We start from the raw sequence: 24,424 nt of genomic DNA on the forward strand, positions 1-24,424 counted from the left end.
CATGTACTATTTCACCATTTGTTTTTCTATTTGTCCCATCTGTTCTTTGTTACTTTTTCTCTCTTTTCCTTCTTTTGGATTGTTTGTTTATTATTCTACCTATCTCCATTAGTGGCTTATTTTCTATACATATTTTTATTTGTTTGTTTTAGGGGTTTGTTTTTACTATATAGTTTAAAATAGGCACCTTTATATTTTTACAGTCTATCTTCAAAAATAACTGCTATAGTTTATGCCATTATTGCAGTATACTTCTATTTCCTCCCTCTCATTCAATTCTCATTGAAATTGCTGTGGCTTTTTCCACATGCACTGATTTACATGTGTATTATAACAATGTGACTGTGCTGTTGTTGGGTGAAGTGTTCCATAAATTTTACTTCTACGTGTGTTATAAACCCCACAATACAATCCTATTTTTGCTTTTAATTTTTTTATCTTTTAAGAGATTTCTACCATGAATTTAAAACAATCTTTATTGTCATCCACCCAAATTTTATCTGATACCAATTTTCTTCTGCCTGAGAAAATTCCTCTAACATTCATTGAAGTGCAGGTCTGCTAGCAAATAATTCTTTGAGCTTCCAATTGTTTGAAAAAGATCTTTATTTTGCCTTCATTTTACAGTAATATTGCCTTCATTTTACAGGTATATTTTCTGGCTACTTTTAAGATTTTCCCACTATCACATTTTTTAAAAAATTTTGCTTATTTTGTGCCTTTGTGTAGCCATATGCATTTTTACTAGGCTTGCGATTCTTTGAGCTTCTTGGATCCATGAGTTCAAGTTATCATTATCTTGAAAAGAATTTTGGCTAGTTTTTAAGGGGAATGTTTCCAGCTTTTGCCTATTCAGTATGATGGTAGCTGTGGGTTTGTCATAGATGCCTCTTATTATTTTGAAGTATGTTGCTTTGATGCCTAGTTTGTTGGGGGTTTTAAACATGAAGGAATGCTGAATTTTATTGAAGGTATTTTCCATATCTATCGAGATGATCATAGTTGTTATTGTTTTTAGTTCTGCTTATGGGATAAATCACATTTATTCATTTGTGTATACTGAAGCAACCTTGCATCCCAGGAATAAAGCCTGCTTGATCCTGGTGGATTTGCTTTTTTTGTGCTGATGAATTTGATTTGGTAATATTTTATTGAGCATTTTGCATCTATGTTCATCAGGAATATTGACCTGAAGTTCTCTTTTTTTCTATGTGTCTCATTTGGTATCAGAATGAGGCTGGCCTCATAGAATAAGTTAAGGAGGAGTCCCTCCTTCTCGAGTTTTTGGGGATAATTTCAATAGGATTGGTATCAGCTCTTTGTTTATATGTCTGGTAGAATTTGGCTGTGAATCCATTTGGTCCAGGGCTTTTTCTGGTTGGTAGGTTTTTTATTCCTGATTCAATTTCAGAACTCATTATTTGTCTGTTCAGGACTTCAATTTCTTCCCGGTTCAATCTTGGGAGGTTGTATATTTCCAGGAATTTATCCATTTCTTGTGGGTTTTCTAGTTTGTGGGCATAGAGGTGTCTGTAATAGTTTCCGAGGGTTTTTATATTTCTATGAGGTCAGTGGTAACGTCACCTTTGTGATTTCTGCGACAAGGATGTCCACTCTCACCACTCCTTTTCAAGATAGCACTGAAAAGTCTAGCCAGAGCAATCAGGTAAGAGAAAGAAGTAAAAGGCATCGAAATAGTAATAGAGGAAGTCTAACTATCTCTCTTCACAAACGATATGATTCTATACCTAGAAAATGCCATAGTCTCTGCCTGAAGGGCTCCTAGAACTGATAAACAACTTCAGTAGTTCAAGGATGCAAAATCAATGTCTAAAAACCAGTAGCATTTCTATACACCTACAGCATCCAAGCTGAGAACCAAATCAGGAATGCAATCCCATTCACATTAGCCACCAAAAGAATAAAATACCTAGCAATACAGCTAACCAGGGATGTGAAAGATCTCTACAAGGAGAACTACAAAACACTGCTGAAGGAAATCAGAGATAACACAAACAAGTGGAAAAACATTCCATGTTCATGGTTAGGAAGAATCAATATTGTTAAAACAGTCATACAGAACAAAGCAATTACAGATTCAATCCTATTCCTATCAAACTAACAACATCATTTTTCACAGAATTAGAAAAAAAATTCTAAAATTTATGTGGAACCAAAAAAGAGCAAGCAATTCTAAGCAAAAAGAATAAAGCTGGAGCCATCACAGGAGAGTTCCCTCATTCCCCTCGCAGAATGTGTGACAGAGGTGTGGCTTGCTCTGCTGCTCAAATCCCTAGTGGAAGCATGCAGATGGGCAGATGCAAAAGCTGTGGGGCGTGCTTTTGGGCTCTAGCCCCATGGCTGCATCTGGGGTGGGTGTCTACCACTCCCAAAGCCCCAGTGGGTGTGTGTTACAGTGTGTTCTTTCAGCTTTGCTGTCTGCAGACAGCTTGTGTTAATCAGCTCAATAGACCCTCTGCCTTATCACAAGGGCAGGGGGCCAGTGTGATAGCCTGAGTTCTTGCCCAGTGTACTGGAAGAATTAGATCACATGTGGGCTGGAAGGATGAGTGCAAGGTTTTATTGAGTGATGGAGGTGGCTCTCAGTGAGATGGATGGGGAGCCAGAAGTGGGGGATGGAGTGGAAAGGTGGTCTTCCCCTGGAGTCGGGCCACTCAGCAGCCAGACTCTTCTCTGACTGCCCGCAGCTGAAATCCCCTTGGTATCCAGACGTCCTTCCTTTCTCTCTTTCTCTGTCACAGCGTTTCACCATTGCAGGTCTGACAGTCTGCTCCTCTCCATGTTCAGCTGCTTGTGTGTGTGCCCACTAAGGTCTCAGGTTTATATGGGCACAGGATGGGAGGCATGGTGGGCCACAGTAGTCTTGGAAAACACAACATTTGGGCACGAAAACAGAAATGCCTGTTCTCACTTAGGTCCACAGGCACGGCCTGAGGGTGGATCCCTTTACAGGGACACTGCCCTTCTCTATCCAGCACTTCCCTGGCCCCACTCCCATATCACCAACTTCAAACTATGTTACAAGGATACAGTAACCAAAACAGCATGATACTTGTATGAAAACAGAGATATAGACCAGTGGAAGAGGTCAGAGAACCCAGAGATAAGGCCATACACCTACAACCATCTTATCTTCAACAAAGTTATCTAAAATAAGCAATAGAGAAAGGACTCCCTATTCAATAAATGGTGCAGGGATAACTGGCTAGCCATATCCAGAAGATTGAAACTGAACCCCTTGCATTCAGCATATGAAAAATCAATTCAAGGTGAGTTAAACATCTAAATATAAGGCCTAAAACTATGAAATCTCTAGAAGAAAACCAGGAAATACCATTCTGGACATATTCCTTGGCAAAAAGATTTTATGATGAAGTCTCCAAAAGCAATTGCAACAAAAACAAAAATAAACAAGTGGGACCTAATTGAGCTAAAGAGCTTCTGCATAGCAAAAGAAACTATCAACAGAGTAAAGAGACCACCTACAGAATGGGGAAAAAAATGCAAACTAAAGGTCTAATATCCAGAATCTACAAGAAACTTAAATCAACAAGTAAAAAAATAACTCCATTAAAAAATGGGCAAAGGACATTAACAGACACTTCTCAAAAGAAGACATACATGTGCCCAACATGTGTATGAAAAAATGCTCCACATCACCAATCACCAGAAAAATGAAAATTAAAACCACAGTGAGATACCATCTCACACCAGCCAGAATGCTATTTTTTAAAAGTCAAAAAATAACAAATGTTGGCGAGGTTGCAGAGAAAAGAAAACGCTCACACACTGCTGATGGGAATGTAAATTAGTTCAGCCACTGTGGAAAGCACTTTGGAGGTTTCTCAAAGAACTTAAAACAGAACTACCGTTTGACTCAGCAACCCCTTTACTGGGTATATACCCAAAGGAATATAAATTATTCTACCAAAAAGACACATGCACTCATATGTTCATCTTAGTAGTATTCACAATAGCAAAGACATGGAATCAACCTAGATGCCCATCAACAGTGAACTGAATAAAGAAAATGTGGTATGTGCACCATGGAACGCTACACAGCCATAAAAAAGAACAAAATAATGTTCTTTGCAGCAACATGGATGTAGCTGGAGGCGATTATCCTAAGCAAATTAACATAGAAATGAAAAACCAAATACCACATATTCTCATTTATAAGTGGAAGCTAAACATTGAGTACTTACAAACTCAAAAAGGAGAACAATAGACACCAGGGCTTGCTGGAGGGTGGAAGGTGGGAGGAAAGTAAGGGTTGAAAAACTACCTATCAGGTAACTATGCTCATTACCTGGGTGACAAAATGATTTGTACACCAAACCCCAGAGACATGTAATTTACCCATGTAACAAATCTGCACATGTATCCCCTGAACCTAAAATAAAAGTTAAAGAAAACAAATTTTGGCCAACATTTTCTTCAAATATTACTTCTTCCCTCTGCCCAATCTTTTCCCCTCATTACCCTTTCTCCTTGAGCCTCAAATTAAATGTATGTCAGACACATTGATATTTTCCCACAGGTTGCTGATGCCTTTTAAAATTTTGTTCAATTCCCCATCCCCCATACTTCATTTTCAACTGTGTCTACTGCTATGTTGTCAAATTCACTGGCCATTTTTTTCTGCCCTGTCTAAAGTGCTACTAATACTCTGTAGTGTATCTTCATTTCAACTGCTGTATTTTCAATGCATTATGTTCTATTGGGGGTCTTCTTCAAATTCTCATTTACTTCTTAATAATGTTTATTTTTTTCCTTTTATATCCTTGAAGAATTTATAAGATAAATAATAGCTGTTTTATGGTCCTTTTATGTCAATTTCATCATCTCTGTCACTTCTGGATCTGTTTCTATTGATTTTTCTCTTGGTAATGGGCAATACACTCCTACCTCCTTGCATGCCAGGAAATTTTTTCACCGGATGCCAAAAATAGTGATATTTTTATTTTTTTTTCTTTTTTCAGATGGAGTCTTGGTCTGTCACCCAGGCTGGAGTGCAGTGGTGCAATCTTGGCTCACTGTAACCTCTGCCTCTGCCTCCTGAGTAGCTGGGACTACAGGCATGTGCCACCATGCCTGGCTAATTTTTGTATTTTTTTTCAGCAGAGACAGGGTTTCACCATGTTGGCCAGGCTGGTCTCAAACTCCCGACCTCAAGTGATCTGCCTGCCTCAGCCTTCCAAAGTGCTAGGACTACAGGCATGAGCCACTGCACCTGGCAGAAATTCTGAATTTAAAGTTATTGAGTTTTATTGTATCATTTTAAGGACTGTCCAACTTTGTTCTGGCCTATAGTGAAGCGCCTTTCAGTTTTAGATTGATCTTTCTGTGGCTTTAAGTCTTGTTTGTTTTTAATTGCTTATTTTGGGGGTTTTGTTGTTGTTATTGTTTCTCTGGCATTCACATGTCTTCCCTTTGGGATTATGTGTCTCCTGAGATCTCTATTCAATGGCTCATGTTTTATGAAGTTTAGCGACCCTGGCTGGAAGAAATGCAGGGTATTGCTAGTCTTATATACTCCTGGATTTATATGGCCTACTGTTGCAGGATCTTTAGGGTGTCACTTTTCTAGCCAGAAGGCTCTGTGGCCAGTGGTGCCCTTCCTCAAGTTTTGCTCAGGCCCACTGGGCTCATTCCACCCACTCAGCCTGGTAGGCTGCACTTAGCTCATGCTATCAGCCTGGATCCCATGCCTGTCAAGGGAGACTGTGTGGAGCAGCAATGGGTGTGTGAGCACATTCTCACTTATAAGTGGAATATAAGTGGGATCCGGCCACTGTGCAGTCAGACATGCCAGCTGCTGCAATGGGGCGGGCAGCTCCAGGTGTCAGCATGGGCGCTAGCTCTCCACAAGGCTGCAGCTGGACCAGAGGCACCACAAGCAGCTTCCACAGCTGGCACCAGGGAACACAGTGGCACTCAGAAGCCTGGAGATGCCAGGAACCACAGGGCCACAAAGAGGGAGTCACAGCCCTGGCTCAGGGAGTTCCCAGGTCTTGGTTCCTTGAAGGGCCACAGCTCCTCTTTCCTTCTCTTCAACCGCAACGTGGCAAGCAAGGGGCATGTCTCAGCCTTATTTGTGTTACAGCTCATTTAGCTTTATTCAGTGGGTCCTGAGTTCTTGTCCTGTGCCCAGGAAGAATGAGGTATGCAGACAAGTAGAGGGTGAGCAAGACAGAGGAACTTTATTGAGTGACAATAACTCAGAGGAAGCCCTGGAGTGGGTAGCTCCTCTCAGTAGGCAAGTTATCCTGTCGTCTCTGCAGCTCTCCGGAGAGAGGAGGCCCTGGAGTGGGTATCTCCTCTCTGCAGCTGGTCATCTGATGTCTGCTGCTCTCAGCAGAGAGGAGGCCATGGAGTGGGTAGTCTCTCTTGGCAGCCAGTCTTCCCAATGTCTGCTCAGCTCTGGCTGAACCCAGGGCTTTTGTAGGCCTCAGCGGAGAGGAGTATGCGCAGATTGGTCCATGGGTGGCCACAGGCAGGCCTGGAAATGGCATCACAAATTCCCACTCCAGTCCATGGGACTGACAGCCCAGCCCCCTGCCTTCAGGACCTCCCTGGACTGAAGGTGGAACCTTCCTAGGGACCTGCCTTCTTTCACCCAGGAACCTGTCTGCCTTCTGCTGCCATTTATGGCACCCAGGCTGTGGGTGCTAAGGGATGCTTGCAGGCCAGCACCAAGCTGCCCTCAGCCCTCCATCAGCTTCCTATGTATGCTCATCAGCACTCAAAATCCGGAGGGGGCCAAAGCAGCAGGGGCTGGTGTGTCAGCACTGCCCCAAGTGTGTGCACACCTGGCCAGGCCACGACAGCACCCAGGCTCACTCAGCTCTGACTTTTCTCCAAGATTGGAGTGGGGGCTGACAGAAGGGAGAAGCCAGGCAACAGGAGCAGGCATTTCCAAACCTGTGAGGGCAGGGGGGCCTTCTCATGCCCCAAGAGTAAAGGGATGCCTGGGTCCATAGCCTGGTTTGTGTGGCTGCAGCTGGAGTTGGGGTTGGAGCTCCTGCCTGCTCCATGGAACACGAGGCCTGGGTCTGCAACCATGGTTTAGGCGACTGGATGCACCTGCATCTGGGAGGGTGGGGCTGCTGCCTTCTCCCAGCCCTGAGAGCACAGGGGTGCTTGGGTCCGCAGCCATGACTTGGGTGGCTGCAGTGGCAGCTGGGGAGCTCCTGCCCCAGCAGGGAAGGGGCAGGGCTCCTGCTTGTCCCCAGCTCCCGCCAGCTCCATGGAGCATGCGGCCCCGGCTGCGCTTCCCTGCTGCAGTAAGTGTGATGGTGGCAACTGCTCCAGATGGCCTGTCGTCTCCATCATTACTAACTTCCAAGTGTTGGTTTTTTTGTCTTTCAGTCTCATGAAATTTCACCTCATGTTTACACAAATCAGTATCCAGTCAAAAACTAAGGGGACTCCTCTGGATCTTGTGCTTCCTCTGAAAGCCCTAAACACGTTCTCCTTTCTAGATTTGGCCTTGCAAAGTATAGCTGCCTTTGCCTCCCTGTACCTAACTCTACCTCCTCAATTGGGCAAGGCCACCAGGCCTTCCTTGGTTCCCCTCCCAACACTGTGGCCTGGGAGTCTTGTCAAGCAGTAAGCTAGGGAAATTGTAAGACTCACCCCATTTGCTTTCCTTCTCTCAGACTCTAAAGTGGCTACTGTCTAAATTAGGAAAACAGGTTTTTTAAATAAGTTGTGTCCATTTTTCTAATTGTTTATGACATAAGAACAATATCTGTAAACATTAATCCTTCATGGAAAGAAGCAAACAAACTCAGAAATACCATTTTTAGTCTTCAACGCTATATAAGGCAGATCAGAAGGAGATTAGAATTATATCTGAGTACCAATTCACCATATCTATCCACATTATCCCCATGCTGCAAAGAAGAATTCTAGGGCACAATAACTCACAGAGATAGTAAGTGGCAGAATTAGGATTAGAAACACAATCTGATTTCAGAGCCTCTGTCTTCAGTCATTCTTCTCTATTTCTTTCTTAATTCTCAACTATTTTCATCCATCCATGCCTGACTGATTCTTTACCATTTTGGATCTACTGCTTGTATATCCAAACCCAGTCTGGATATACTGGTAAGGCCCTGGAACACTAGACAAATCATAAAACGAATAACCACTCTTATAGATAAATAAGAGAAAAAAATAAATCCATGGTCCTTTATCATCAGGTCAACCTCACACTCAAGAAAATTGCATTCCTCATTGTTGCTCAAGATATAGCCCCTCTAAATGAAGCTCTCAGCATCCCATTCTCCTTTCATTTAACACCTTTTCCTTTCATTTGCAATTCTCCTTGACTTAAAATAACCAAATAGTGCTGTCCACATTATTACTTTTAGAATTAATGAATAATTAGGAATAAAACTTCATGCAATTTAATGTCTGGGCTGAGGAACCCTACCCTAGAAAAATTTTTATATAGCTGGTAAATAAAAGTGGCATTTAGTTATTTGTCACTACTGTTTACTTTCCCTCTCCCTCCAACAACCAATATTACTCAATCTTTGGAATCACGGCTTTATAAATCATGTAAGGCAACACAGATTCTATTTATAAACAACTCTCAAAGGCCATATTGTGTCCCCCGTTCACATGCCAAACTCCCACGGAGATCTAGCCATGTGCAGATCAAGGTCACACCGTGGATAATATTCTCGCTTTCATCTCCATGTGAGAAACTAGAGTGGAGGCATAAGTCTTTTACATCAGTAAAGTTCAAGCTCCAGTGTAACTGAATAGGGTCCAAGGCCAAACACAAAGGCTGATTTTTAACAGAATTGTTGCCATGGCTTGGTCACCTCCCAAATGCGCATGCATATCAAAGCAACAAGCACAAACTGATTGAGACTGCTCAGATCAGAACTAACCAAAGGATTCACTCACTCAGAATCCAGCAGAATTACCGTCTTGGAGCTGTCAAACAATAGGTTATTGATCATCCAGAATCAATAGCTATACTCCTACCTCCCTCTCACCCACTCACCTCCAAGCTGAGCAGATGCAGGCAAAATACTATAGTTTAAGCAAAATAGAAGCCCATGAAATTGCGAGTCTTAAACTTGCTTCCTGCAAAGGTAATTCTCTACAGTGATTCTTATCTTTCAGTGTCTTGGGTAATTACAGGATTTAGAAGCTTTATCCTAATTTGTCCGTTGTTTGTATCAAGCAGTATATTATTTTCTTCTCAAGCTACAGGAATCATAATTTCCATGCCACTGTTGTTTCAAAGATAAAATATATTCTTTATTACCTCAAGCAGCACTTGATGCACTATGTTTAACAAGTATCCAAACAAGTCAAGCAGAGGAGAACCCATGATAATGCGGACGTTTCTGTGCATTACTCACCCAGGTGAAAAGGTGAAGTCAAGTGTACAGTGTCTCTGAATTTATGACAAGATTTCACCACCTCCACTTGAGAAAATATCACACAATCTCATTCTCCTCTTTCAGAGCCAATATTAGAGGTGATGGCCCATTTTCGGTCACAGCAACAACAAAATGGTTGCGCTGGTTTTAAATAAGTTTGCTAAAGATTGCAAGTCAATGTTGTATTGTCCTCATTTTTTTTCTCTTTATTTCAATAGTGTTTTTTTGTTTTTTTTTTTTTAGCCTCTGCTGTTTAATGCAGGCTGTATGCCAAAACCATCTTAGAAAGTCTGTTATGCCAGATGTCACCCTTTTGCCCTTTCGCTCTATCTGCAGGTTTTCTTTTAACAACAGCTGAAGCCCAAGTTAGCAAGCATGCATTTTTTTACAGTAAAAGAGGTATTATGAATAACACCTTTTGTATTTTGGATCACACTCTCAAAGAGCACAGCACTTTGTTCATGCACAACATCTTTCAAAAAGGATTATTCATGGTTCTTTAGATTTAAAGGGAGAACTTTAAGGTTTTGGCAGTTTAAGATCAGTTTTTTTACCCACAGTAGAAGCTGATAGGTTTGTTTGCCTTGAAACTGATCATTTCTGGAAAAAAGAAAAAAAAAAAAAAGACAGTACTCTACGTAAGCGCTTTATGTCTGCTCTCTGTTGTCAAAACAGCCGTGTAAACAGTGACACTGCCCTCCAGGAGAGCTAGCTCCCTTGTAAACAGACCTACTCAACAAAGTGTGTCATTCAAACAAAGCATTGGGTGGGGTTTTCGCCACAACAGAGAGAAGAGGCCCTCAGGTCAATGATTAATTGAGGCGAGGGGGAGTTTCTGGATAAGTTGTTGGGCCAAGTTCAGCCTCCCATATGTTTGCATACTTTGTCAACTTTCACCTTTGAAAGTGTTTCTGTTTGGAAGTTGGTCAGCCACTCTAAAAGCTAAATGTCATCCAGTCAGAAAGTAAAACATTAGATATTCTATATTTCGGAGAATTTAAAAGATTCCCCCAAGGGAGAGGAAGGGAAATTCAGGGCAAAAGAATGAATTCCTTCTCTCAGGAAGAATCTGTTCTAAGTATCCAATTCTGAGTTTCATGAAAATTTACTTCTACCCATCTCCAAATTTATTTTATACAGCGAAAAATCTATTTTATACAGGAGAAGCCTAAGCTATAAAATCACAACATTCAGTATATAAGGTCATAGATATTGCTCTTTTAAAACTGAAAGAGACCTTAGAGATCATCTAGGGTTAACCCGAGAAAGTAACAATACATATAGAATGAGCTGGCTTACTGTTTTTTGTTGTTGTTGTTGTTGTTCTTGTTGTTGTTGTTTTTGAGACAGAGTCTCGCTCTTTCGCCCAGGCCGGACTGCAGTGGCGCTATCTGGGCTCACCGCAAGCTCCGCCTCCCGGGTTCACGCCATTCTCCTGCCTCAGCCTCCCGAGTAACTGGGATTACAGGCGCCCGCCACCGCGCCCAGCTAATTTTTTGTATTTTTGGTAGAGACGGGGTTTCACCGTGTTAGCCAAGATGGTCTTGATCTCCTGACCTCGTGATCTGCCCGCCTCGGCCTCCCAAGGTGCTGGGATTACAGGCGTGAGCCACCGCGCCCAGCCTGGCTTACATTTTTTAAAACTACCCAACAGCCATGAGCTAATGCCCCTAACTGGTACAACAAAGCCATACGTGAGCGAGATCTCAATAAAAAAGAAGAAACACTGAAAAGGAACTAGCCTTTTCATTTCACACGTGAAGAACATGAAACCCAGAGATAGGAAATAATCTCCTCAAGGTCGAATAAGTGGTCTCTTCCCTTCTTCCACACTTTTCCCACTATACCACAACTACAGATCATTTTGTGAGGTGGTTCTGGACAATTAGCAGTGCCACTTTGAATCACCCTTCAGAGGTAAGCCATGAGGTAAGGGACATAAATAGGCTGATGTTTATCTACCACCAAGATACCCTCCAGAGAACACTCCTGGGCTAGCAGTATGGCCCTGTACCCAATTCACCTGTGCTATATAGACCCAGATATAAAAGGTAAAAGAATGAATTCTGCTGATTTTTTATCTGAACAGGAACATTTTCTTTTCAATGCAAGTCTGCATATACCCTATTAAGAATCAAATCTCAACTAGATTAACTAGAAACTTACAAAAAGAAAAAAAAAGTGAGGCCCAAAAGGAACTTAATTGACTTTAATTGAAGCACTTGCAGTTACTTGAGCATTTATAACACTTTTGCTAATCCTAAACCAATCTTCAGCTTCCAAAATCTCAGTCACCCATTAAAGCTAAATGCCACAAAATATAGTTTGTTAAGCATATCCAAACCTGTGTTCATGTCAGTATCTGTGTTTCTTAAGCCAGCTGTCTAAGAGAAAGAAGTGCTGTCTTTAATCTGATTCTATTCATGCCGTAGTATCTACTCTCTGCTGAGGCGGAGCAGCTTTACATTGGAGGTGAGAAGTTGACCCACTAAAAGGTCTCTGCTCCTCCCATACACTTTTGCACAGTCACTGGTTCCCAACCCTGGCTAAGTTTTAGAATCACTTGAGGGAGTCTTTAAAACATACAACTTCCTGGCCTACAACCCCAGAGATGCTTATTTAGTAGGTGTGGGCTGAGAAAGCTTTTTGATTATTTTTAATTAAGTTCTCCAGGTGATTCTTTTGCAGCTAGTGTCTTTGAAAACCAGAACTGTAGCTCTCTCATGAGCAGGAAAGGTGTTTATCCCCACTGAGCTCTTGTTTGTATCCATTCATTTCATCCTTACCACTTTCTAGTAATTGTGACCATCAGAGAAAGCACCATGCATCAGAGGAAAAGCAGGGAAAACAAAAGTTGAAAAAGCAACAAACCAACAAAATCATATATCGTAGGACCTGGAAGGCATTCCAGAGACAATATTCCCCAAAGAATGAAAACATGAAAACTCTTGCACCTTCAAACTTTGATTGACTTGCCGTAGGATGTATGTGACTTCTCTGATGACACTGGATTGTTATATCCTGGCCCTATTAGCACAGTGGTATTACTGCCTGACTTTCCTATAGACAGGGCCCCCAAAATGTACACCTATAGAAGGCCATGTTCACATAGTTGTGCCTCAGGGTTTTCCATTTACATAGACCACAATGTGAATATCAGAACCTGGAGTTGTACTCACCTCGTGGCTCTGACCATACGCATTCGAGTTCTTGATTTCTAATCTCGTCCAAGCCTCTTGTGTTTCATGTCCGGAAACTGAAGTCCATAGACATGATGGGACTTACCTAAGATTATAGAGCAATATAGTGTCAGAGTTAGATAAATACTACTTCTTAATTCATAAGAACAGGTACCTGGGTCAATGCAAACACCACACTCAGCAGTCCCAGCTCCAGAGGAAATAAGGACAGTGTTGAGATTAAAGAGTCCACCCAGGGAAGATAAATATCATGCCACAAAAGTCCTGCCACTGAAGTCTCCACTTCCCAGAGTCCTACAGTCAATCTGAGGGGATCAAGAGCAATGAATTCAGCTCCACTGCAGTAAATGTTCCCATTCCAAGAGATTTGGGTACTTGACAGGGAAGGCAAGGGAGGCAGCCATGTCACTTAGTTAGAAAGAAGAGATGATAATAACTTGTTCCATAGGTTAAAAAGAGAGATTATTTTTCCTAGGACTTCCACTTGGATGTTTTGGTCTTCATCATCATAGAAGAAAAATACTCATATTATGAAGTCAGAAGTATCTTAGCAGATTCTGAGGGACAATAAAAGGATTAATTGACCAATGGAAGAGTAGCCCTCTTGATGTCTTTGGACAAGCTGGATAGGGTGACTGATTATGAGGTACACTGTGTTTCTACTGAAGTATGAGATGTTGAGGGACATTTCTCCATAGGTGTCTGGTGTTATGAGAAGAGGCACTTAGTCCCAAACTATCTTTTCCAGGATATTTGTAGAAAGAACACACTTGGAAGATGGTGATAGTATCTCCCTCCAGAGCAAGCAGAAAGTTTATTTACTGCCCTGTATAATAAAGATAATGTCTTCTGGCCAGGTGCGGTGGCTCATGCCTGTAATCTCAGCACTTTGGGAGGCCAAGGCGGGCAGATCACAAGGTCAGGAGATCGAGGCTATCCTGGCTAAAACGGTGAAACCCTGTCTCTACTAAAAATACAAAAAAATTAGCCGGGCATAGGTGGTGCACGCCTGTAGTTCCAGCTACTCAGGAGGCTGAGGCAGGAGAATGGCATGAACCCGGGAGGTGGAGCTTGCAGTGAGCCAAGATCTCGCCACTGCACTCCAACCTGGGCGACAGAGCGAGACACCATCTCAAAAAAAAAAAAAAAAAAAAAAAGATAATGTCTTCCTCTGGGGAAAAGGACAGGCAGGCTTACTGTCCCTTATAAAATATTCAAGTTCCCTAACTCAGGATTCCTCACCTGTGATGCAAGCCCCCTGTGTTTACAGCATTCCTCTGGATCTCTTTGAATTACCTACATGGGACAGGGAGAGGAGAGGAACTGATGCAAATAGGATGCTCATTCCACTTGCTATTGTTATAAGTAATAGAGTCCTCTGTCTCTGACCACAAATCTCACATCTTCTGCCAGTATCCATGGAACTATAGCAAGCAAACATGTTAGCTTGCAGGTAGGGTAAAATCTCAGACACATCACAGTTCTTGAGACAGGGAAAGTCTTCAAATTCAACACACAAAACTGGATTTTTTTTCACTATTGTATGAAAATAAAAAGACAAATTTCTTTTTATTCACACAGATAGTACTAATAAATAAAATTAACATAGACAAATAGTAAGCTTTTGTTTTCTATTAATATGTCACAAAAATACCAGACTACTTTCTGAGACATACTAGGACCAGGCTAAAATGTAAAGAAAATAACCAGGACCTGCGTTGGATTCCAGAAAGCCCAATTAGTAGATCAAGGCGTCTAGCTGAGGCAACAAGAAGGTACTTGGTGCAGAGTCAAAAGGGGTAGAGGAACCCAGATTATCAGAGGAATAGAGGGGCAGCTGGTTCCTGGCAAGACAACAGGTAGTAGAATTGTAATGTAGAGGATTGGTTTCAAGAAACATAACCTCTCTCATCCATAAATTGGGGAACAGGATAGAGATTGGCCAGAAAGAACCAGACTATATTAGTGGAACAAATTCAAGTTGGGACCCCAACCCATGAGAGAGACTAGAAAACTGAGCAGGCTTACCAGAGAGAAACAGATTAGGGGAAAAACTGAAGTTCAATTGTAGAACTGGGCTAAAAAGACACAAGAAAAACATGGAGAATGTTGAGCAACTCAGAAGCTCCATAGCCTTCCGGGCCATCCTTGGCCCACCAGATGTTAGCATGAGACTGAGACTTCCAGCATCTTTCTACTCCATCCTGAACTGCCTTAGCAATTGACTGAGCCTGGATCTGCTGCTGGAGCCTTCTATAGATTCAGTATGAAGATAAAGACAGAGGGAAAGAGGGAGCATACTGAAAAGTAGCGGCTGAAAATGGTTGTTGTGTTTTACAAAATATCAGATCACTAAGCCACTTGACAGTCTATCCAATCAGATGAACCATGCCATTTTTGTCACAGGACCAACCACTGTGACGCTAAATTGGAAAAATTTGTACAAGGTTTAGATTTGACCTATGGAACATATGGCTGTTTAGATGCTGATGGAAGTTGATTTTTGCTTTTTTGTTTTTGTTGTTATTGCCCCAATACAAATTCATTCTTTAGACTTAAAACCCACTGGCCCATAAGTCCTTTGGTAAAAGGCTGGGAGAATCGTTACAACATATATTTGTCATGGTGTTGCCAGGTCCTTCCTCTTGGAGACCTAGCCACCACTTCAGTCAATGAATTCTAGGTCTGGAAAATGGCTTAGGTTTGGAAACTGGATACAGAGTATGAATTTTTATTGGGGAATTTTCTCTCAGTCTCTTGCCCATTCATTCTTACTTCCTACCCATCAAATTCCTTGCTATTATGTATATTCATGAGAACCTATTGGCTATCCATATGTTTTTTCCCTGAGAACGTCATGTCTATTGATCATCTTTACAATTCTTTGCAGGTCAAGCCCACTTGGCTGCCCCTTCATGACATCTGGAGGTTAAGTGCCACCACCTGGCCTCTATTACTTTAGGGCCCTGTCATTCACATTGCTATCATCAACAAGTCAATCTCTATAATAGTGTCTCCTACCATCAGTCCTGCTTTCCAGAGGAAAGCCACCACTGAATCTCTTGGTGATGCTTGTTCTCTTATCATCATCACATTCCTGATGAACTTGGTGAGTGGTGTGTCCTCTGGGACTTTCCGTAGAACATAATCCTCTAGCAGGTCTTTTGGCTTCACATATTATAGCCATTCCAATATGCCCACTTCCGGGAACATTTTAAACCTTTTGCTCTGCCCTTTACTATTACAACTGAGATATTTCCATTTCACTCAACATGAACAATGACTTTCTCTAGGTTTTTAGGAGCAACTAAGAAGTAGTTTGCACCATTTTCTGAAGTCCTTGTCAGTGTTGCATGTTGCATCCCAAGAGAGTTCTCTCAAGTCAATAAAGTCTTCTTTATTCGGTCTTATGTTTTGATCCCTGTGGTCCAGCACCCTCAAAATCCAGTCCCGTGGGTTCTCCAGCAGCTTCTTCTAGTACATACTGGCTAATTCTTGCAGTCCTTTGGAGTATAGCTCCATTCTCCTCTTATGAGACCCAGCATGTCCCTAGCTGGGCTATGCTGCAACATAACCCCAGCTATTGATTGGGCAGCAAGGAAAAAAAGTAGGAGCAGATGTCAAGAGGGATTCTTGCAGCCTAGAGGGGCAGAGTGTCTTTCCCTGGGAGAGTGGGTTTGGTTCCAGTTGGTTTTCTGTTTTCCTGTAGCAAGAAATACTGACCTCTTTATAAGCTCTACCAAAGAAGCCTTTTGGACTACATAGTTTTTAAATTATTTGTCAACTGTCCTCAGCTTTTTATTAACACTTTGAAGTGATCAATAAAACTCAATAACGGGCCAGTTCCGTTGACTTTGTATACACTATTCTCCCTACACAAGTTCAAAGCATGAAAGCCTGAATCATTGCACAACATCGTTGTGTTTGGGCACATTGTTTCTCTTCACTTTCCACTGAACAAATTCCTATTTCTCATGAGTTTGGTGGCTTCTGGTGGTTGGTTCCCACATGCCTGTACTTTGGGCTGTGGGGTTCTTGGGATTGTGGTGATGCCTAGTATTGTTGCCAGCATCAAACATGGCTTTTTGCTTTTGTTTTCTAGTCTCTCTCTCTCTCTGTGTGTGTGTGTGTGTGTGTGTGTGTGTGTGTGTGTGTGTGTGTGTGTGTGTGTGTGATGGAGTCTCGCTCTGTCGCCCAGGCTGGAATGCAGTGGTGGGATCTCGGCTCACTGCAACCTCTGCCTCCTGGGTTTAGGCAATTCTCTGCCTCAGCCTCCCGAGTAGCTTGGATTACAGGCATGTGCCACCACACCCCGCTAATTTTTGTATTTTTAGTAGAGATGGGGTTGCACCATCTTGGCCAGGCTGGTCTTGAACTCCTGACCTCGTGATCCATCCACCTCGGCCTCCCAAAGTGCTGGGATTACAGGCATGAGCCACCGTGCCTGGCCATCTCTCTGTTTCTATATGAGGATTCAGATCCAAAAATTATGTTGCCATTGATGCTATCTTCCCAGAATCAGGTGTGAATTTTATTTTTTTAATCTATATTTTTTTAAAGTAAAATGTAGAATGCAATGAGAAATTTGATATCTGCTTTAGCATTTACGCTGAATCAAGCCACAGAAGGAATGTTATCAGGGAAGAAGATATTTAAGACAGAAAATTAAATCACAAGCTATCAGTTTTTTTTTAACCCAAGAAAGTAATGTGCCTGAAACTGATTCAAAGAATAATGAAATGACCTTGTGCCTTTTTCTACCTGTCACATTCCACAGCTAATAATAGGAAGTCTGAAAGTCACAAATTACATAGAAATGGGAGACTAAAGAATACATACAGTGGCAAACAAAAAAAAATTCTGGATTTGCACAAATGTTCATTTTGAAAATGGAAGAAAGTTTATGCTTGTTATTTCACACAAATGGATTCACCTAACCATAATTAAAGGCTCTAGCCAATTAAAGGTGTAATAAAACCACAGATAGCTGTAAAATGAATAGAAGAACTCTCCTGAGGGTCTGGAAACTGAGGGTTGATTACAGCTCTCTGTCTTCTTCCATTTTTGAGTATTTTCCCCTTTTTAAGCATTTTTCCCTTGTGTTTATGGCATGTACAATCAGACGTGCAGCAACTGTAATTCCCACACAAAATAGGCTTTGGGGACCTGACATGCCTTTCTTCTCTCAGGTTCTCACTTCCAATAAACAGTCTTTCAATCTGGGTAAGACTCAGGATGGTTCAGTGGAAGGTGAAGTTTGGCAACACTAAGCAGACCTCTTTAAATTTTGACTCCACTCTTTAACAAAGAGGCTTTTTAACAGAGAGGTGTTGGGCAAGTGGCTTAACCTCTCTGAGCCTCAGTTTCCGCTTCTGTAAAATTAAGTTTATACAGGTCACCTTGGAGAGATAGTGAAATAATTCAAGATAAAGATTTAATCTTCTGACATTTAAGAAGCGTTTAATAAATGTATATTATTATTGATTATTTTATAACCCATTAGTTTGGAAAAAAATATTATCTACAGTATCCCAAAATTGTTACTATCTATATGCCATTATAAAATATTATATTTTTCTACAGAAAAAGTCAAATCAGCTGGCTCTTTTCTTGCCATGTAGACACAGACCTCCTGGGGAATCATCAAAGGGGGAATAGATTTAGACTGTGACTCTGAATTTTGGAAATTGTTTGCTTTAGACTGGACATGAAGAGGTTACAAAAACAAAATAAAACGGGGAAAAAAAGTCTTCTGCCCATATTATCTCTTTGAAACATTTGAAGAACAGATTCAGAATTTATATAAAGGAGGAAGAAAACAACAACAACAACAAAGGCTGCAGGTATCTTTTTTTGTTTTTCATTCCTCTGAAATATAGTCAGCCTCTGTATCTGTGGGTTTCACAACCACAGATCAAAAATGTAGTTGGGCCTAGAATGGTTGAGTCTGTACTGAACATGTACAGACATATTTTCTCTTGTCATTAGTCCCTAAGCAATACAGTATAACAGCTATTTGCATGACATTTACATTATATTTGGTATCATAAGTAATCTAGAGATGATTTAAAGTATATGTGAGGATATACATAGGTTACACTATGCCATTTTATATAAGGGAGTTGAGCATCCATGAATTTTGGTATCCTGGGGTGTTCAGGGTGGGGTGCAATCTGGAACCAATCCCCTGTGGATACTGAGGGATGACTATACTAACAATTTTATCTAAATGAAACTGATAATCCATGTTTCCACTGAAGCATTCCAACCAAAATGCTCAAATATGTCTATTATTGTTGAAGTTTTGGTTTTCAGTTATTCTTTTTTTTTATAGAAGTAATTGAACCTCATGATTAAATTAGAAATTTATGTTTAGATTTGCAAGATAGTATACCAATTCAAAATTATTTTATAGAAAGTTCAGGTCTTGTCTGCTGTTGCTACTTTTGTATGTGAGTGTGATATTTTTAAAAGAGAAAGCATTAGAACAGTATTTATCTTGCCAAGAATAAATGTCAAAGTCATAGCTGCAAGAAGGATATTGAACTTTTTGTTGAAGGCCAGCTGCCAAATGCAAATTAACACCTACGAAGACATATCTGACAATTTCTTTGAATATTACTACTTTTCCACCAACCTAATAATAAGTATGAACCTAAAGCTTGATAGGTGTTCATATAAGATATAACATATATTTGTGAATATAATATGGTAGTAAAGATAAGTATCTTTTGTAGATTTTGAGAAAAGCCTGTGGATTTTTATATTTTTATTAAATAAGTCAATAAGTAGATATTGAGTCCCCACCCAAACTGTGTAGTAATTAGAGGTATCTAATGACAAAATGGATGGCTTTTTCAGGCAATAAGTTCATTGAGAGTGAAAAGTTTCTTTAAAAGCTGGATGTCCATCTGTTAGGGGACAAATATATCAAATAGATTTCCAGCCCTAATTGAATGGTAGATGTATTAGTCTGTTTTGTGTTGCAGTAAAGGAATACCTCCGACTGGGTAATTTATAAATAAAAAAAGGTTTATTTGGCTCACACTTCTGCAGACTGTGCAAGCCTGGCACCAGCATCTGCTCAGCTTCTAGTGAGGCCTCAGGAAGCTTTTACTCAGGGTGGACGAGAGAGGAGGAGGAGGCATGGCACGTGGCAAGAGAGGGAACAAGAGAAAGACAGGAGGAAGTGCCAGGCTCTTTTAAACAACCCAGCTCTGGTTCTAATTAATAGAGCAAGAACTCATTCATTAGATAAAAAACACATTTATGAGGGATCCACCTCCACAACCCAAACAGCTTCCACCAGGCCCCATCTCCAACACTGGGGATCACATTTCAACGTGAGATTGGGAGGAGACAAACATCCAAACTGTATCAGTAGGGACTGCCTAAACCTCAATATGGAGAATAATTCTGATGCTACATCTAGGTTCATTAGGAACACATGCCGTAACCTCTTAGCAAAGTATGTACAAGACACAAGAGTGGGGCACGTTATTTATTCACCATTCCTGTGTAGCACTGATCTAGGTAACCACTGTTAACAATAACAAACGTCATCAATACACAATATTAATAAATTAATACCATATGTATTCTAAGCACTTTACATGTATCATCTTGTTTTATCTTAACAGCCCTCTGAAAGATGTACTGTTATTATCCCTCTTCTGTATGTAGAGAAACTGAGGAATAGAGACATTAAATAATCCCCCAAATGTGTATTAAATGGTAGAGGTGTTACGGTGGGTAGCTAGTCAGGCATGAACAGGGCAGGAGAAGGCTCACACACACACACACCAGGAGTGTCAGGCAACCATTAGGTGATGGTCGAGCAGTTAACTGTCTCTCTAAGGTAATAATTGGTCACAGCCAGCTCCAGGGAAAGGCAGTCTCCCAATAGATAGAAAATACCTGAAACTGGTGATCAGCAGCTTCCTAATAAGATCTCAGGATTTGGGCTACTGGGCTCAAGCATGTGCATTAAGAGGCAAAATGGCAGAGTTTAATAGGTATATGACCTTCCTCTAGGAATGCTAGACTGGTAAGGAAGGAACGCCTCAAGTGAGCATGCGTACAACTCCAGTAAACACACTGCACATGCAGCCCCTCCCAAGTGCCAGCACACAACTATGCATGTGGACAGCCCACCCCAAGGAAAGAGTCAGGAGAGAAGTAACCCAAGACCCTGGAAGTATCCCAACATATAAAACTCCAAGTCAAAAGGTCGAACTGCACACTTGATCTCTCAAGTCGCCCACGTGGCCCTCTTCCAAGTGTACTTTACTTCCTTTCACTCCTGCTCTAAAATTTGCCTCGGTCTCTCCTTCTGCCTTATGCCTCTCAGTCAAATTCTTTCTTCTGAGGAGGCAAGAACTGAGGTTGCTGCAGACCCATACAGATACATTCTGCCACTAACAGAGGTAGGATATGAGGCTTGTTCTGCCTGGAATCAAAGCTGTACTCATTAGCCCTCAAAGAAGTCATGTTAGGCCCTGCCTGGCTCCCACACTCATGATAATAGAAGTAAACAGGAAGCTAAGGCCACCAACTACTTGCCCTGTTTCATTGAAAACCGATGTCTAGGAATTCAGGAAACAAACCCAACACTCATCATTGAGCCACATTTGCTATGTTTCATCAGCCTTGGCGTGCAGTACTCTTAACCAGACCCCTATCTTCCAAAAAATGTAGGCCCCCTTTCTATTCTAGAATTGGCACTCAGATCCCTCTCCTGTTCCCTGTGCCTAAGTCCCCTAATAAATTGTCTCATATACTAGGCCCTTGCCCTGGGCCTCACCTTCTTCTTGCTAGGTTCTTACCAAGACCGAATCCTGGACCCACACCCAGTGTCTACGGCCACTGCAGCTAGATCTGTGTTCTTGCCATCAACCCAGAGGGTGACAGAGCTCACAGAGCCCCACATGCCTGGTTTGACTACCCCACACAGCAGATAACTCAGCATCCTGGGCTCTGAGCCAAGGTGTGGTGAGATAACCCCTGAAGACACTTCCAACTCTAACATTCTACCCTGTAAGCCTGAATACTCAGTCATAAGCTAAGAAGATATTTTTTTAATGTTAAAAAAAAAAAAAAGAAAAGAAAAATAGGTTTAACTTACAGTCTTAGGTTGTACTGAGTCAAGGCCAGGGTATCGTCTTAGAACACAGAGAGTTGACAGTTAAATAAACACGAAGAATACCAGGTTTCTCCCCGGGGCCTGGGCAGGGTTAGACAGTGAAATAAGCACAAGCCCGGGCTTGTCAGCCTGGAACAAGGAGGCATCTGCCTAGAGTTAGCCTAATATTTGCTGAGTAACACCTGCATTCTCTCACCAGGAGGCACAACATGTAGAGACAGCACCAGACAAAACTGAGATGTCAATAGAGATCTTCAAAGTCAGCGAATGTCTCCTTCTCTCCACCCTTTGTCCTACTTAGTGAATTATCTGAGATCAGGAGTTAAACAGACTTGGGCTGAAATCCAAACTCTGCTATTTACCAACAATGGACAACTCATTTAAACTCTTTGAGCCTTAACTTCTCAACCTGTAAAATGGATATGATGCCTATCTCACAGCAATGTTGTAAAGATTAAATGTTACTAGCATGTTTGGCACCCTGTAGGATTTCAGTAAAAGTTATTATAATTCTTCTTTCCTTATCCCCTGCTTCAGCCCAACCCTTTAGTACCAGAGATCTTCCTACTGTCTTTAGTTACTCAAAGTTTCCCATGCAAATTTTCCTCCTGTCACTTTATATTACTTAGATGGACAAACTCCTAAATCACCTCTTTTTCCTCCCTACTTACTACCTGCCAAAATGCTGATAACTTTAATGCTAATGAGTAATCTTTAATAGTAAAAACATTATAGAGAAAACCTCTTATGGTTTTACTGGCTTCCCAAACACTGCCCTAAACTTCAAAGAGTTTAAAGTCCAGAAGGTAGACAAAAGGACCCCAACCCTTAGCAGAGCACTACCACTTTAATCCATCTTATTTATTACATTTCTGGATTAAGCTTTCATTTAGAATATGTAATAGATTCCCCCCATTTTTAAAAAGTGAAAGAAGAAAAACTCCTGCTTTATAATATTAGGGGGATCTTCAAGTCTCATGAAAATCCTAATTCACATTAAATCTATTTTCTCTAAATCTCGCTTTATTAGAAAAGCCTGTTAGTATCCATTATTGAATAATGCCATCTCCTTGAATGAATCAAAGAGGGAGAGCCAATATAGAATCTTAAAGGTATCAGAAAATAAATCTATTTTCATCAGTCCACTGCAGCTTTCCAGTGGCCCTGTGTGTAGCATGTCAGATGCCCTCATTCTTAGAAGTTTATTATTTTTAGATTGTGCCTAATTTAGATCCTTCTACAAAATTATGACCCACTTCACCATCCATGAATTTCTACTGGGAATGTGCAAGTGGGAAGAGTAGAAAGGATGGGCTTTTAATGATGTGGATATTCGAAATAGGTTGTTGAATGCTTTTTTCTAATTCAAAATGAAGAAAGATTTACAAAAAACAAAACCTGTACTACATATGAACATTAACTGGCTGTCTGCCAAGTCTTCTAGATTCCCTCAGAATAAGAGCCCAATATGGACAAGGGGAAACCACTCTCCGTCAGGTTCATGAGGAATACCTGGGCTCTGATAAGTTCATTCTCAGTGTATGTATGTAAAATTAAGATGATAGAACATGACATTAAAAGGTGATAATTATATATATGACTTCATTAATGAGAAAAAAGGGTTTCTTCACTTTCAATTAATCATGTTATATTTTATTGCATAATATTATACACATTAGTAAATGCTGAGTCAATATCTTAGATTAATTCCTGATGACAGTAAGAAAGAAAATTGATCAGTTACTCTTAGGCACGTACAGTGATTTTCTCAGTTCACTTGGAAGCAGGTATTAACTTATTACTGCAGTGGATGAAGGAGTAACTTAATGACTGGGAAAAAATACGGTGATAGAGTATTAATAGTAAAGTTACAACATTAATTAAAATGTAAATAGTATATCTAATTATTCATGGTAATTTACACTAAATTTAGCAACTTCTGTGTGCCTAAAACAAACATAGAAGGGGACCTCTAAATTCCTTTTCTTTTCTTTTATATGGAAACTGAAGTCTCCAAAGATTAAGAAACTTGCTAAGGTCACATAGCTAGTAAGTGGTAAGGACACTGTTTTAGCCTGGGCCTTTGTGAATCTAATCTTGTTGCTGTTCTGAGAGCATGCACTGCTGTTTCCTGTGCAGTCCCTCCTCAAACTGTCCACTATAACTCTATCCATGGAATCACTCCCTCAGCCATAATATAGTTGGGTCCATTAAGTAGCCTGAGCCTCTGACCAAAAAATATTCTTGTTAAATATCTGAGATGTCACTCTGGACCAGCCACAAAATCTCACTGGTCTACGTGAGGTCTTACTTTCATTCTAAGGGTTTCTGCAAAGGAAATGGTTTCCTTTTCTTCTCTTATTTGGCTCTGTCTTCTCCAGTCTTTCTGTCTACCAACACGCCAATCCCACACCATCACCGTCACCATCTCACACACACACTCAGTTTAAAAATCTTCCCCTTTCTTGCTATCATCTCAAACTCAAGTTCTATTTTTTTATCCTTGCTACTAACCTTCTTTCCAATAGTCTATATTCATTTTTTCTATTCACTCCTAAATCTCTTACATTCTAACTTCTACTCCCAATGCTTTTTCGCACTGTACTTTCAAAGCCTTTCTTTTTACCAAATTTAAGGGAAGTTTCTTGGAATGC

General features: G+C 40.9%; 1 protein-coding gene across 1 annotated transcript in view; it reads right to left on the reverse strand.

The window, feature by feature from the left end:
* IMMP2L (inner mitochondrial membrane peptidase subunit 2) overlaps positions 1-24,424 on the reverse strand; it is a 1,183,069-nt gene that overhangs the window by 151,430 nt on the left and 1,007,215 nt on the right. The window contains exon 8 of the transcript XR_008536521.2: positions 12,608-12,713. The gene's annotated coding sequence lies outside the window, so the exon portion shown is untranslated. The remainder of the gene's footprint in view (positions 1-12,607; positions 12,714-24,424) is intronic.

Source organism: Pan troglodytes, chromosome 6, assembly GCF_028858775.2.
Source record: "Pan troglodytes isolate AG18354 chromosome 6, NHGRI_mPanTro3-v2.0_pri, whole genome shotgun sequence".
NCBI lineage: Eukaryota > Metazoa > Chordata > Mammalia > Primates > Hominidae > Pan > Pan troglodytes.